The sequence below is a fragment of the Plecotus auritus genome (genome assembly GCF_963455305.1).
Source record: "Plecotus auritus genome assembly, chromosome: 7".
Taxonomy (NCBI): Eukaryota; Metazoa; Chordata; class Mammalia; order Chiroptera; family Vespertilionidae; genus Plecotus; species Plecotus auritus.
The window spans coordinates 131,988,073-132,001,168 of NC_137774.1; the positions used below are offsets into that span (position 1 = coordinate 131,988,073).

Sequence of the window (13,096 nt, forward strand, 5' to 3'; positions counted from 1 at the left end):
CCAAATAGGAGTACATATAATGGAAATCTGAAGCAATTATGCAGATAATTTGTCCAAAACTATGCTTATCAAGTACATTCATCTTTCTGATGATTCGTCCACATGGTTGCCTCAGCTCACCATTGCCCATGTGAAGATTCTGATGTAGGTTCTGCACTACTCCCTGGATAAACAAGAATATAAGTGAAATAAGTCATACAGAGAAAGAAAAATACTGTATGTTCCCTCTTATTTGTGGAATCTTTAAAAATATCCTCAAAAAACAAGCTAATAGATACAGAGAACAGATTGGTAGTTACAAGAGGCAGAGGTGGGATGGGAGAAATGGCAAACTGTCTGGATTTTTTATTATTTTAGTTTAAAAATATTGAAAAAATTAAAGAATATAGGAGGAGAAAGTTCTATAGATTAAGAATTCATTCCAACTATCAATTAAATATATAAATCATGCCAGTGTTGCGGGTTCGATTCCCAGTGGGGGGCATGCAGGAGGCAGTTGATCAATGATTATTTCCCATTGATGTTTCTCTCTTCCTCTCCCTTCCTCTCTGGAATCAATAAAAATATATTAAACAAACAAATAAATAAATAAATAAATAAATAAATAAATAAATTGATTATAAAAAATACCTATACACAAAAGATTTATAGAATTGGAAAACTAGGAACTTAACCAAAAGAGATTTGTGAAAAATACTAAGTAATTTTTGCCTTGAGCTGAGAGAGTATATGTGTGTACAAATTATGATTTATTAATATATTTCAACTTTCAAACTTTCAAATAAATGCTTTCTTATTTCATATATTGGATTTAGATTTTACCATTTAAAAGATAAAAATCAAGACATTCCTTAATTACTTGACCACTAATTTTTGTTTTCAATGAGTTTGTTAAAAGAGTATGTGGAATATTTTTTCTAACTCTTAGTTTTAAGACAAACCAGTCAGAGATGTAAAAGAACTGGTTTCTGAGGATGTTTTTATGTAGAACTGTTTTCAACTAGAAAACATAGTCTACACAATTCTGGAATGCAAACACAGATTTATAAGATTAGTTTCCCATTAGAGAAGCTTTATTCTCCTGAGATAGTTTGCTAATGCACTGAGATTTGAAGATAGATGTGGGAAGTTTCCTTTGACCTTTACATCCAGAAGAGATGAGGCCAGGGGCGGAGTCTCATTGCAAAGGACCTGGAAATTTATTTGCAGAATTGGCTCCTCTGTCTTCCTTTGAGTGAAATCCATTTGCTTACTCAATCTGAGCACAACACTTTTTCCTGGGGCTGAAAGTTTGACAACTTCTGCCTGAATCATGGGGACTCTTACTTCTCAAGCCATGTTTAAGCCAAAGAGCACAAATTAAGGTGGTGGGATGGGGACTGTAACTTCAAAAGAGGGACTAAAAAAGAAGCCTGTTTTCCTTTCACAATGAAGAGCACATAGAAAATACTCTTGCAGGTCGGTGAAGGAATTAGTCATCTAATCATGCATTATTTTGGTCAACTGAAACCTAACTTGCTCAATAAGAAATTCACATAATTTTTTACAGTATTGTTTTATGTTAAATACCATGGGACAGGATTGTAAGGATGAAAAACTCACTCAGCACTTGCCTCACAAGGGCTAAGAAAAATTCTACCAGGATATTAGCAAAGGTAAAGTAGCAAATTTACACTGTAAGAGGCACCATTTCCCCTCACTTCCTGAATGAGATTAGCAATCTAAATAAATCATATAGCCCTAGCATGTTTAGCTCAGTGGACAGAGCATCAGCCCATGGATTGAAGGGTCCAGGGTTTGATTCCGGTTCAGGGGACATGCCTTGGTTGCAGGTTCGATCCCTGGCTCCAGTTGGTATGCATGCAGGAGGCAACCAATTGATGTGTCTCTCACACATCAGTGTTTCTCTCTGTCTCTCCCCATCCTTTCCACTCTCTTTAAAAATCAATGGGAAAAAAAATATCCTCGGGTGAGGATTAACAACAACAACAACAACAAATTCATATTTCAAGAGGTAACAGCAACAGATAAATTTTAAAGGGTTTATTAAAATAACATTTAGAAGACTGAATAATTCTTGAACTCTTATTAAAACCACAAAGAAAAAACAATTCTTTATGAATTTTATAAAGGACTGACATCTGTTAGTGATGATCTGGTAATAAATACTTAGTCCAGTAGCTGAACAGCTGTTTCTTATTTATTGTATTTTCTAACCATAAGAGAAAGGCAAAGTCTATATGACACTGTACACACACAAAAAAGCGGTCACCGTGGGCCATACTGCCGATGAAATGGTAGGTAAGCATATCTTTTTCTGGTCAAGAGAAAATAAAAGAAATGGCACTCTGCATGCTTCAGTCTACAAGATGAATTTCCCCAGAAAGAATCCAATGAAAATGGCCACAATTACAGCAAGAAGTAAAGGAAAAGGACTGGCAACATCATCTCCGAAGGATGCAGTTGAGGTGGATCCAGGTTTATCCGAGTCTGCTACCTTTCTGAGCCTTAAACCTTCATCTCAGATGTCGCTTTTCTTCTGATAGCTTCATAATTTCTCCCTGAAGCCTTTTACACTCTTCCATGAGCTTCCCAGTTTCAGTGTCATTGAGTGAAACTTTGTGGTTTTGGTGTGAGTCCATCTGATTTAGATGCATTCAGAGGAACAGCTTTGTCAGGTCCCATGTCATTCAATTTATCATTTTCATTGGGCATTTCAAAAACATCTCAATTTAGAATCCAGTAACTCATCAGGTTTTGCCTCTTTCCACACAGCTTCCATATCTGAAATGTTTGGTGGAGCAAAAATGGTCTGCGCCATAAACTTGTGTTTATTCTTTTCATTGGGATCTTAGTCAAAAGGCTGTAGCATTACTGAAGCAGTCACAGTCAACCCCGGGTCAGTAATCCCACTGTTGGGCCTCACGCAGTACTGAAAAGGGGCTGTAGTCTTCACTTTGAAGCATACTTTTCTATATGATGGATTTCACAACTTAAGATTTGTAGTGACTACATTTGTGAAGGAGCCTTTGAATTTGAGGTCTGTTGGAGGGGCGAGGGCCAGGATCTGCTCCTGCTTCGCCATGGCCCCAGAGGCGGACACCATCAGAGCACAGCTGGCTGGAGATGGGGACAACGGCAGCGGCAGCTCAGCTGAACTCTTTGATGAGGCCAGTTCATGGCTCCAGCACCCAGACACTTATAGCTATGTCGCTGAGTCAGCAGCTCCGGATCCAATCTCACAACTGAACTACACACTAGCCACCGAGGCCACAACACTGCGACCCTCTGTGCCCCACCTGACTATGTGCAGCCGGGAGACCCTAGCCAAAATTCACATAATTTTTGTGAGTTGAATTGCCCTACATTTTCTCTCTTTCTTCCTCCTCCCTCCCCCCAATTCTCTAGAAAGAATTTGGGAGTCCTGTTATCTCTAGTACCTACAGTTCATCTTTGTAGTTAAGATACTATTTAGAATTATTAAAAAGTTAATGTGCCTTCATAAGTAGCTACTAGCTTAAAAGAATTAATGTTATTCTTGAAACACCTACTTTATTCCTCAAGGAATAACTTAAGCACTGGGAAGAACAGAGTCTAATCTTTTGAGAAACATTGTTAAGACAAAAAAGACTCAAAGCGCAAGTCAATACAGATCTTAAGCTCCTATGGAAAGTAGTAATGGCATCTCACAATTTCTGTAATATTTCCTGTAATTAATTTTTACATTTTGATAAAAGAATTCATTTATCCATTAAGCAGTCTTCCAAGATATTTTGCTTTGGGGAAAACTATACTGGGTATCTTTACCATAAGATCCATCGTTCATCCAATCAAGTTATCAGTAATCTTTCTCAATCCTGCTAGTACGCCTCCCCAGTGGTCCCTGGATCCTATTGTAGGAGCACTGTTAGTAAACGCTTATCACTGTGTCAGCAGAAGGTGATTCCTCCAGTCAATATAGCTCAGGTTAGCAGCTCCTTCCACACCACTGCTTCCCCTGTGCCAACCACTGCTTCCCCTGTACCAACTCCCCAGTCTCTGTCAGTTCCTGTAGACAACCACAAAACTTGTAAGCTAATTGTTAACTTTACTTCCAACTTCTAATTCTTTATTAAAATGTTTTTAGGAATTTATAGTTTATGTTGTGTTAGCTTTGTTTTGTTTGGGGGATTTTTTTTTTAACTTCACTATCTGGGTTTTAGCAGCTTTTAAGAAAAGAAACAAAGAGATTTATAACTAATCCTATATAATAAAGAGCTAATATGCTAATTAGACCGAACAGCCAAACGACCTTCTGGACGACCTTTCAGATGACCTTTCAGATGAAGCTGGGACTGCGAGGGCCAGCTGAGGTTGAGGGGCTGCGAGGGCCAGCCAAGGCTGTAGAGGGGCTGTGAGGACCAAGTCCCTTGGCACGAATTTTGTGCATCAGGCCTCTAGTAGAAAATAAGAGCTCAGCAATGAGCTGACTGTATTTTGTTTATTAAACATGATTACTGGCTTCTACTGATACATGTTAAGCATGTCATTAGGTAAGCATATGATTCTTGAAGATCCTGAGTTTGTTCTGCTTCTTTATGCTACATATATTATAACACTGAGACAAATGTCTTAATTTTTATAAATGAGCTTTGTTCAAGTATTATAAATGTGTAGTATCATTTTTAGTGTTAAGAACACTTAACAAAAGACCTACCCTTTTAGAAAAATTTTAGTATATAATACGTGTGTGTATATATGTTAGCTATAGACACTATGCTATATATTAGATATCCAGAACTTATTCATCTTTGGTACTCAAAACTTTATACCCTTTGAACATCACCTCCTCATTATCCCCTCTGCCCAACCACTGGCAATCAACATAATACTCTTTGTTTCTATGGATTTGACTGTTTTAGATTCCACACATAATTAAAACAATACAGCATTTGTCTTTCTGTCTCTGGCTTATTTTACTTAGCATAATGTCCTTCAGGTTCATCCATGTTGTTGCAAATGCCAGGATTTCCTCTTTTTTAAGACTGAATAATGGTCATTGTATGTATGTACCACATTTTCCTTATCTATTTATTCATCAATAGACACTTAGGTTATTTTCATATCTTAGCTATTGTGAATAATGCTTGAGTGAATATGAAAATGCAAGTGTCTCTTTGAGATCCTGATTTCAACTCCCATGGATAATACCCTGATGATATGGTAGTTCTATTTTTAATTTTAATTTATGGTAGTTCTATTTAACCTAAATACTGTTTTCCGTAATTCTTTACCAATTTACATTCTCATCAACAGTATATAAGGGTTCCCTTCTCTCCACATTTTTGTCAACACTCATCTTTTGATTTTTTAATAAGTGATATCCTAACAGATCCTACTATCTCATTATAGTTTTGATTTGCATTTTCCTGATGAAAAATGATATTGAGTACCTTTTCATATACCTGTTGTTTATTGTATGTCTTCTTTGAAAACATAATTATTCATGTTCTTTGCTCATTTTCCAATTGGGTTATCAGTACTTTTGCTGTTGAGTTATAGGAGTTCCTTTTATATTTTGGATATTAACACCTTATCAGATACAATATGCTTTGAAAATATTTCGTCCCATTCCATAGGTTGCTTTCTTATTTTATTGATTATTTCTTTTGCTATGGAGAAGCTCTTTAGCTTGAAATAATCTCAATTATTTTGCTTTTATTGCTGTTTGACCCCAAACAGAAAAATTGAGATATATTCCTAATGAGGAATATGTATAACCTCTAACAAAAACAAACAAATGAAAAAAAGCAACTCAAATATTGCCTTTCAAAGTTTTATTAGTTTTGCTTATTAAGTTATATTTAATCTTTAAAAATTAAGAAATAAAAGACCTCTTAGCAGTTTAGATAGTATCACAGAGTGACAGACCACTGTATCATCACACAGAATAGGGCCAATCCTACTGTCACTATACAACTCTAAACACGTTATTTATGTTCTCTCTGACCCTCAGTTGGTTCACCTCTAAAATAAGAATATTGAGTTGAAAAGTGTCTAAGCACCATAAATTTCTCAAAGAAGTAACAATGATAAAATATATCTTCTTAATTCTATTACATTTTGATAATCCTACTAATAATGCTATATCTAGCACTGTTGATGTCAAAATAAGATCTTGTTAATAGTTAGAAAATTGTATTGAAGTAGAGAAATAATCTGAAAAATAATTTTTAAATCTTTTTTTTCCCTTCCAATAAGAGCAGGTTTGGGGACCTGATTTTTCTGAAAATTAACCACTATTTTTTAGTTCACTTGCCTATGTTAACAGTCAGTTCTCATTGAAAATGCCAGAGAAATAGTCTAATAATATCAATCTTCTCAGATAATTTTAGATTCTTAAACAAAGAAGCAATTATTTAAAAGAAAGAAAGAAACAAGAGGTGATGAGAGTTGAAGATGATATGATTAAATATATCCCTTGCCCAATCAAACCCATTCACGTATTTAACAAGAATAAAAAATATTTGCCTACATCTTTATAGTTCTAACTTCTGTCCTCTTGACTACATTCTGAACTTTTATTAAATCCAAGCTCTAAAACTCTGACTTGGTAACTAATAATATTTTAAGAACTGAGGTATTAAAGTATAAAAATTTATTTTTATGAAGTCATCTTCTGTGGAGGTTGTCTATAAACTTTTTCATTAAATTTGCTGAGATCTTTAAATGTCTACTTGAGGGAAGAAAGCTACCATAATAATACACTGATGTAGCAATGAGATTTTAGTATCTGATGTTTAGAATATGAATGTAGAAGACATATTGATGAAAAAAATGTTGCAAGAAAGCAAATATAATGAAAAGGTCTTAATTAAAATGGCCAAAGTCTTAATAAGCCATGCAATGGTTAACATCAGAGTAAAGAGAATCATATATTTTGGAGGTAGGGGAAGAGAAAGAGGAGACAGTTGCCAGATTATATGGGAGATTTTGGAAATAAATCCTTTGACAGCCATTTTTTAAAGTCTTAATTCATCATTCTGTGATTTGTTGGGGATCTTTTTCTTTAGTTGATGTACAATTTGTCCTGAATTAGACTACAATTAATTTGATGCACTCTATATATCTCCGCAGTTTCAACAAATGTACATATATATGTTGTTTTTGTACTTGGATTCACAGTTGTGTATAGTTTTGTATGTGACTATGTTTTTGGAATTGTGCTAGAGGTTTTTTTGTATAATTTAAATTGTTTGAAACAGAAAAAAATCTTTATGTTGGGTTTTATTGGGGAAGACTTCTTACAAAGGCTAACATTATATTTTTTAGTTGCACCATTGTCCATACATACGCATTTACCTTTTTCAGTGTCTTGTGTCTTGCATTTTGGGGTACATTTTAGAATAAAGTTTCATTTTACAAACAATATTTTGATAAACGATGCTGAATTTCTGAAGTTATAGTTGTTTAATAAAATAAACTCTAAGGATGAAATTAATTTCAGATTGACTATAAAAATAAGAATGTAATTATGATAACATAAAGTATAATAAATAAAATAGTACAATATATCTAGAAAAATATAATCATGATCTCAAGCATTAGGTTGACTCTGCAGTCAGATTTCTCAGATTTAATTTCTGGTTTTACCATTTCCCACTATGTGACTTTGGACAAGGTACTTAGCTTGGGCTTATTTTCTCAAATATAAAATGGGAATTATTAATAGTACTTATACCAATCCTGTGACAATTACATGCAGTGATGCATATAAATCACTTTAAATACTGCCTGGCACACATAACAATAAATGTTGCTATAATTACTAATAACAACAAAATCTAATGAATCTCTATTATAATTAGAAATATTACAAGGAAAACAATTCTTAAATTTATTCTATTATATGAGTAAAAATTTAGTGTTTATTTTAAAATGCCAAAATATACATCATATTTTTCTTAAACTGTTAAGTTTCCTTTTCCAAATTGAAAAATATTAAAGTTTTGCTCTGTTTCAGTCAACAAGGTACACTGGCTGACTAAAAACTTGAAACTTTAAATATTCTACTGCATACCAAAGTATTTCCCAGGAGTACTGTCTTCCTTTTTCATTCCTTTTTTTCATGTTCTATTTCCTGACTCAGAAGGTACTTGGAAATTAGGACAGTATTTGTAATGGTGGCACGTAGCAGCTGGGTAAATTTCTCATCCAAACAGCACCAGCCCATCAACAGAACAGATACGTGTAATAATAAATTGAGTTGAGTTTTCTGTTTTGCCAACTTCTTATTTTGTCATCACGAATGTATTTTTTTGGATGGGAGGACAGAACAGAGTTTATTTAACAATTTGCTCACGTACTAATAATCTTAAATATTTAGATGTGTGTGGGGCCTCCATTTGGACTCTTGCTCTAAGATCCACGATTTTTAGGGACAGACTTGCAATGAAGAACATATTCTCTTCATTGAATATGTCCTATGCTGGATCCTATACTGCATGATAGAGTACCCCAAACTCAGAGGAGAAGGTCACAGTAGGTTATTGTACAGCCGTGTTTAGCTGTGGAAACCTAAAACTCTTGGCTACTGAGTTGATTTGATCCCCCACAGGATTCTTCCTCCTAATCAAATCTGTCTACAAGTGGGATATCCCCTGGAAACAGACTCTCCCCAAAGATTTTCATGCTGAAGTTTTTATTTTGTTTTAGATATGTTTTATTGATTTATGAGAGGAAGGGCTACCTCCTGCACACCCCCTACTGTAGATCAAGCCTGCAAACCAGATATGTGTCCTGACCAGGAATCAAAACAGGGAACTCCTGCCCTAGCCGGTTTGGCTCAGTGGATAGAGCATTGGCCCCTATGGACTGAAGGGTCCTGGGTTTGATTCTGGTCAAGGACATGTACCTTGGTTGCAGGCTTGATTCCCAGCCCTGGTCGGAGTGTGTGCGGGAGGCAACCAATCAACCAATCAATATGTCTTTCTCACATCGATGTTTCTCTCTGTATCTCCCCCTCCCTTCCACTCTCTCTAAAAATCAATAGAAAAATATCCTCAGGTGAGGATTAACAAAACAAAAAACATTTGTCTTTATTAGTTCCAACGTTTTTCTGACCTACAAAATATGGCCATTGAATGTAAAGTTATTTTTAATTAAATATAAATATTGTTAAAATGTATTAAGGGAATCAATCACATAGTAGAAAATAATTCTTTTTTAAAATATATCTTTATTTCAGAGGGGAAGAGTGAGGAAAAGAGAGAAAGAAACATCAATGATGAGGGAGAGTCATTGATCAGCTGCCTCATATGTGCCCCCCACTGGGGATCGAGCCCACAACCCAGGCATATGCCCTGACCAGGAATCAAACCATCACCTCCTGGTTCATAGGTTGATGCTCAACCACTGAGCCATAGTCTTCCCATGCCTTATATGAGTCATTGGTAATTTTTAGAATGTGTCTAGCTTCTATTCTCCATTCCTAATTAGAACTCACTGTCCTTTTCAGGAATAAGTTCTCTCCCTCTGTGTTTAATCTTAGAAGGTAATGTCAGCCACCTATCGCATCTCTGCTGAAACTGAGAGGAACAGATCTCACCCCTCCCTGTGTCCTTCCCTTCCCCAGCCCTAGGGTCATGGGTAGACATATTATTTAAGCTCAGCCAGGTAGATGCTCTCTCCTGGGACTTTCAATCTTGACCAAGTTCCACAAGGAAGGAAGGAGCAGGGACAGGACCATACCAGAATCTTCATAAGCAACTTTTGCTGTGCTTCCCAGCCCTGCAGCGTAGTCTTTACTCCTGCCCACTGCCTGCCTTTTCATATCTTGTCAATTCTGGGAGCCCTAAAGCAGTTCCCTTTGCTTAGGATGCTTAGGTCCTGCTGCTTGACTGACAGAGTGATGAAGACTGTCTGGGGATGGCCAGGTGGGGGAGAGCCTCCCCTCTGTATTCCCAGGGTACTGTGTACTGTATCTTTTTATACCCCCTTACCACATCACACTACTGGTTTGTTCATCTGTCTTCCCCACCAAAGAGTTCCCTGAGAACAGGAGCCTTCCCTTATGCTTAGCCCAGTGTCTGGTCAATACAGTATTAGACTTTCAAAATAATTTGCGTTGAATGAATAGATTAATTAGTTAATCTCTTTGAAGAAAAAAATCATGCTTGTATTAAACAATTATAAAATTTAAGGCAGGATATTATCATGCTCAATCATAAAGGCTTTTTACAAAATGTCAAACTGTCAGAAAGAATGTTTTTAGGCTGTTTTATGAGGAGTTACTGCACATTCTTTGAGGGTCTGTATACCTGTCAGAACTAATCTTGTTTCATCCCTAAAATGTAATCTGACGGTCTCTTCAGGGCAGATTGATGCTTTCTAATGGGGATAAATATTATCCATTTGCCTCCACCAGGAAATTCCTCTTCCTGAATTAAAGAATCAAAATTTCCAGATTCGTTTTAGCTTGCCAGCACCACTCCCAGGAACCGTGGCCTGACTGAGTGTCCCGCGGGATACAGCACAGCTCTGTGGGTGCTGCCCCTGCTGCTCTGCCATGTGAGACCTGTGCCCTTCACTCACATACACCACAGGCTCGGCCTCACTGCAGGGTCATGGCCAAGTCTAGTACCGCTGTGGGTGGGCACACTTGTGAGTAAAATAAGAAACCATGGATCCATGGAAATAAAAATAAATTAATGAACAAATCAAAAATTTATTGAGGAATGAGTATTTACATAATTCCAATGTACCTCCACACAAAATGTGTATTAACTACAAATTGGGGCAATTTCCAGGAGAAAAGCTTTAGACACCATTTTAATGAAATGACCAAAATGAACATCATCAAAAAATGGGACATATCAAACTATGCACCACTAGGTAAGATGCACAGCATCATCCTTAACATCCCTGCCAAAGATACATAAACTTAATCTAGCTATGATAAGATAGCAGGCAAACCGAAACTGAGAAATAACTGGCCTGTAACCTTCAAAGTGGCAAGGTTATGAAAATGAAGACTGGTTCCAGACTGACAAAAACAGGGGTGGGGGAGGGAAGAAAGAAAGAAAGCAGAAGGAAAAAATTACAGACCAAAATCTCTCAAAAATGCAAATATAAAAAATCCTTAACATGGGCTATGATCTAGCATTCCCTTAAAGTACTTCTTTCATGAACTGCTTATGGGCTCCAAACACAGAAAGTCTTTTTACATGAAATACTTTAAATTACCTAACCCTCTGCCTGGGGTCCGTCTCCTAAAATGAAAAGGCTCCCAGCTGCCTCTGATGTTCAGAACAGAGAAGTACCCTGGCTCTCTGTGCCTTGCCTGCATCCCTCCAGCGCTCACCATTCCAGCATCCATCACCAGCTGACAGTGTCCTAATGTCCTACTGAGGCGAAGCTCTGCCTGAGAGCCCGCTTTCCCCTCCCAAATAAACTGCTTGCTCTCAAATTCATGTTGGAGGGTCTGTTTCTGGTGGAAGCACTTTTTTCTCTTTTCTTATACTTAGTACTTCTTGCTCTCAGTTTTCCCAAAGCCCGATCACTGCCTTCCTTGCAGTGTGACTCAGGGCAAACACTTCATTTTCTCATCTCCAGAATGAGGAGGTCAGACTGTCCGGCTTCCTTCCCACTCCAACATTCTGAAGATGTTCTCATTATCATACTTGCCACACGCTTCCCAATCAGCTTTCCTGCGTTGTGCATGACCTTTAAAAATCAAGCTGGCTTCACATTCTGCTCATCTTCAAAAGATGTCTCTAAACAGAAATAGAAAATGGAAGCCTTTTCTTCAAACATAATAGCAAAAAATGACATTTTCATTGTGCATGAGAAAAAGAGACCATTCAGAAGACATAAGAATAGTAGTTGTAGGCTGAGGCTATTAAAATGAAAATCAGTGTGAAACCAACAAAAGATATGAAACCATAATCAAAAGACATGTAAATAAGAGATAATACATATGAGAAAACACAATAGTGAGTTTGTGTACTGTGTCTGCTTTTTGATCAAACATCCCTAACATACAGATACAAGCTGTCCCCTTCCAGATAATCACTTTGGAAAGCCAACTTCTCACACCTGTGCTTAAAATATTTTTTTAAATTCCTCAAGTTTACCAGAAACCAAGTATATGAGCATATACGTAATACTACCACTTTGTCAGCGATTTAAACCCAAATAATACAATCCAACCTAAACACAAATTCTATTTTCAGTAACTTAATAAATATCCTAAAATACTAATAAATGAAATTCATGCATGGAACCATCAGTTATTGATGTATGACTCTCTAATCACAGTGACATACAACAGTTAAGTAATGTCTCCTTCACGAGTCTGCATGTCTGCTGGGTGGCTCAGCTTCAGGCTGCAAGTCTGCAGGTTGGTTAGAATGGCTCTGCAAAATGGGAATTCAGTCTGGCACCCAGATGCGATGGGCAGCTATTTAGGCACATAATCTTCTCATGGCAGAGGTCAGACATTCCCAAGAACATGTGGTGCCTGGAAGGGCTTGGCTTGGAACATACATTTTTACTTCCCCACACTCCATTCCAAAGCAAGTCACGTGGCCAAGCCCAACATGCATAAATGCCTCCCATGGGGTTAACAGAAAATGGAGTAAATATTCACTGAACAATAATTTAATCTGCCAAAATAGTATTAAGAACTCGATAGGCGTTTCCAAAGAGAAGGGCCAAAGTGATAGGAATAATAATATTGTCATTGAAATAATTATATAACTACTTAAGAGGACCATCTTGGCGGCCTAAGCTTTCATTTGTTTGCTTAGAAAGGTTATTTTTGTGCTTTTTATAAAAGGCAAACTTCATACTTGCCTAACTGACTGCATCTAATTCTTATGCTAATATGGGATGGAAACCTACTCAGAGAGGATTCTGAAGGTGATCAAGTCCATGTTTCCTTCTCTTTCATTGAAAAAAAAAAAAATCTTTAAAAGGTGAAGGAAACTTAACACTCTCCATTCTGATATCTCCAGGCTGGGGCTTGGCAGGCCACCTGCACAGGGATGAAAAAGCAGCACCCATCTGTTGGGTCCGTTAGCTTTTGCGGTCAGCTTCTTTGGACAGTCAGGAGCCC

The 13,096-nt window shown here is 36.9% G+C and overlaps 1 pseudogene across 1 annotated transcript; it reads right to left on the reverse strand.

Moving 5' to 3' along the window:
• Window positions 1–2,213: 2,213 nt before the first annotated feature.
• LOC308255339 (vesicle-associated membrane protein-associated protein A-like) lies at window positions 2,214–3,244 on the reverse strand (annotated as a pseudogene). The gene has a single exon. The product of its transcript is annotated as a vesicle-associated membrane protein-associated protein A-like (transcript).
• Between the last annotated feature and the right edge of the window lie 9,852 nt (window positions 3,245–13,096).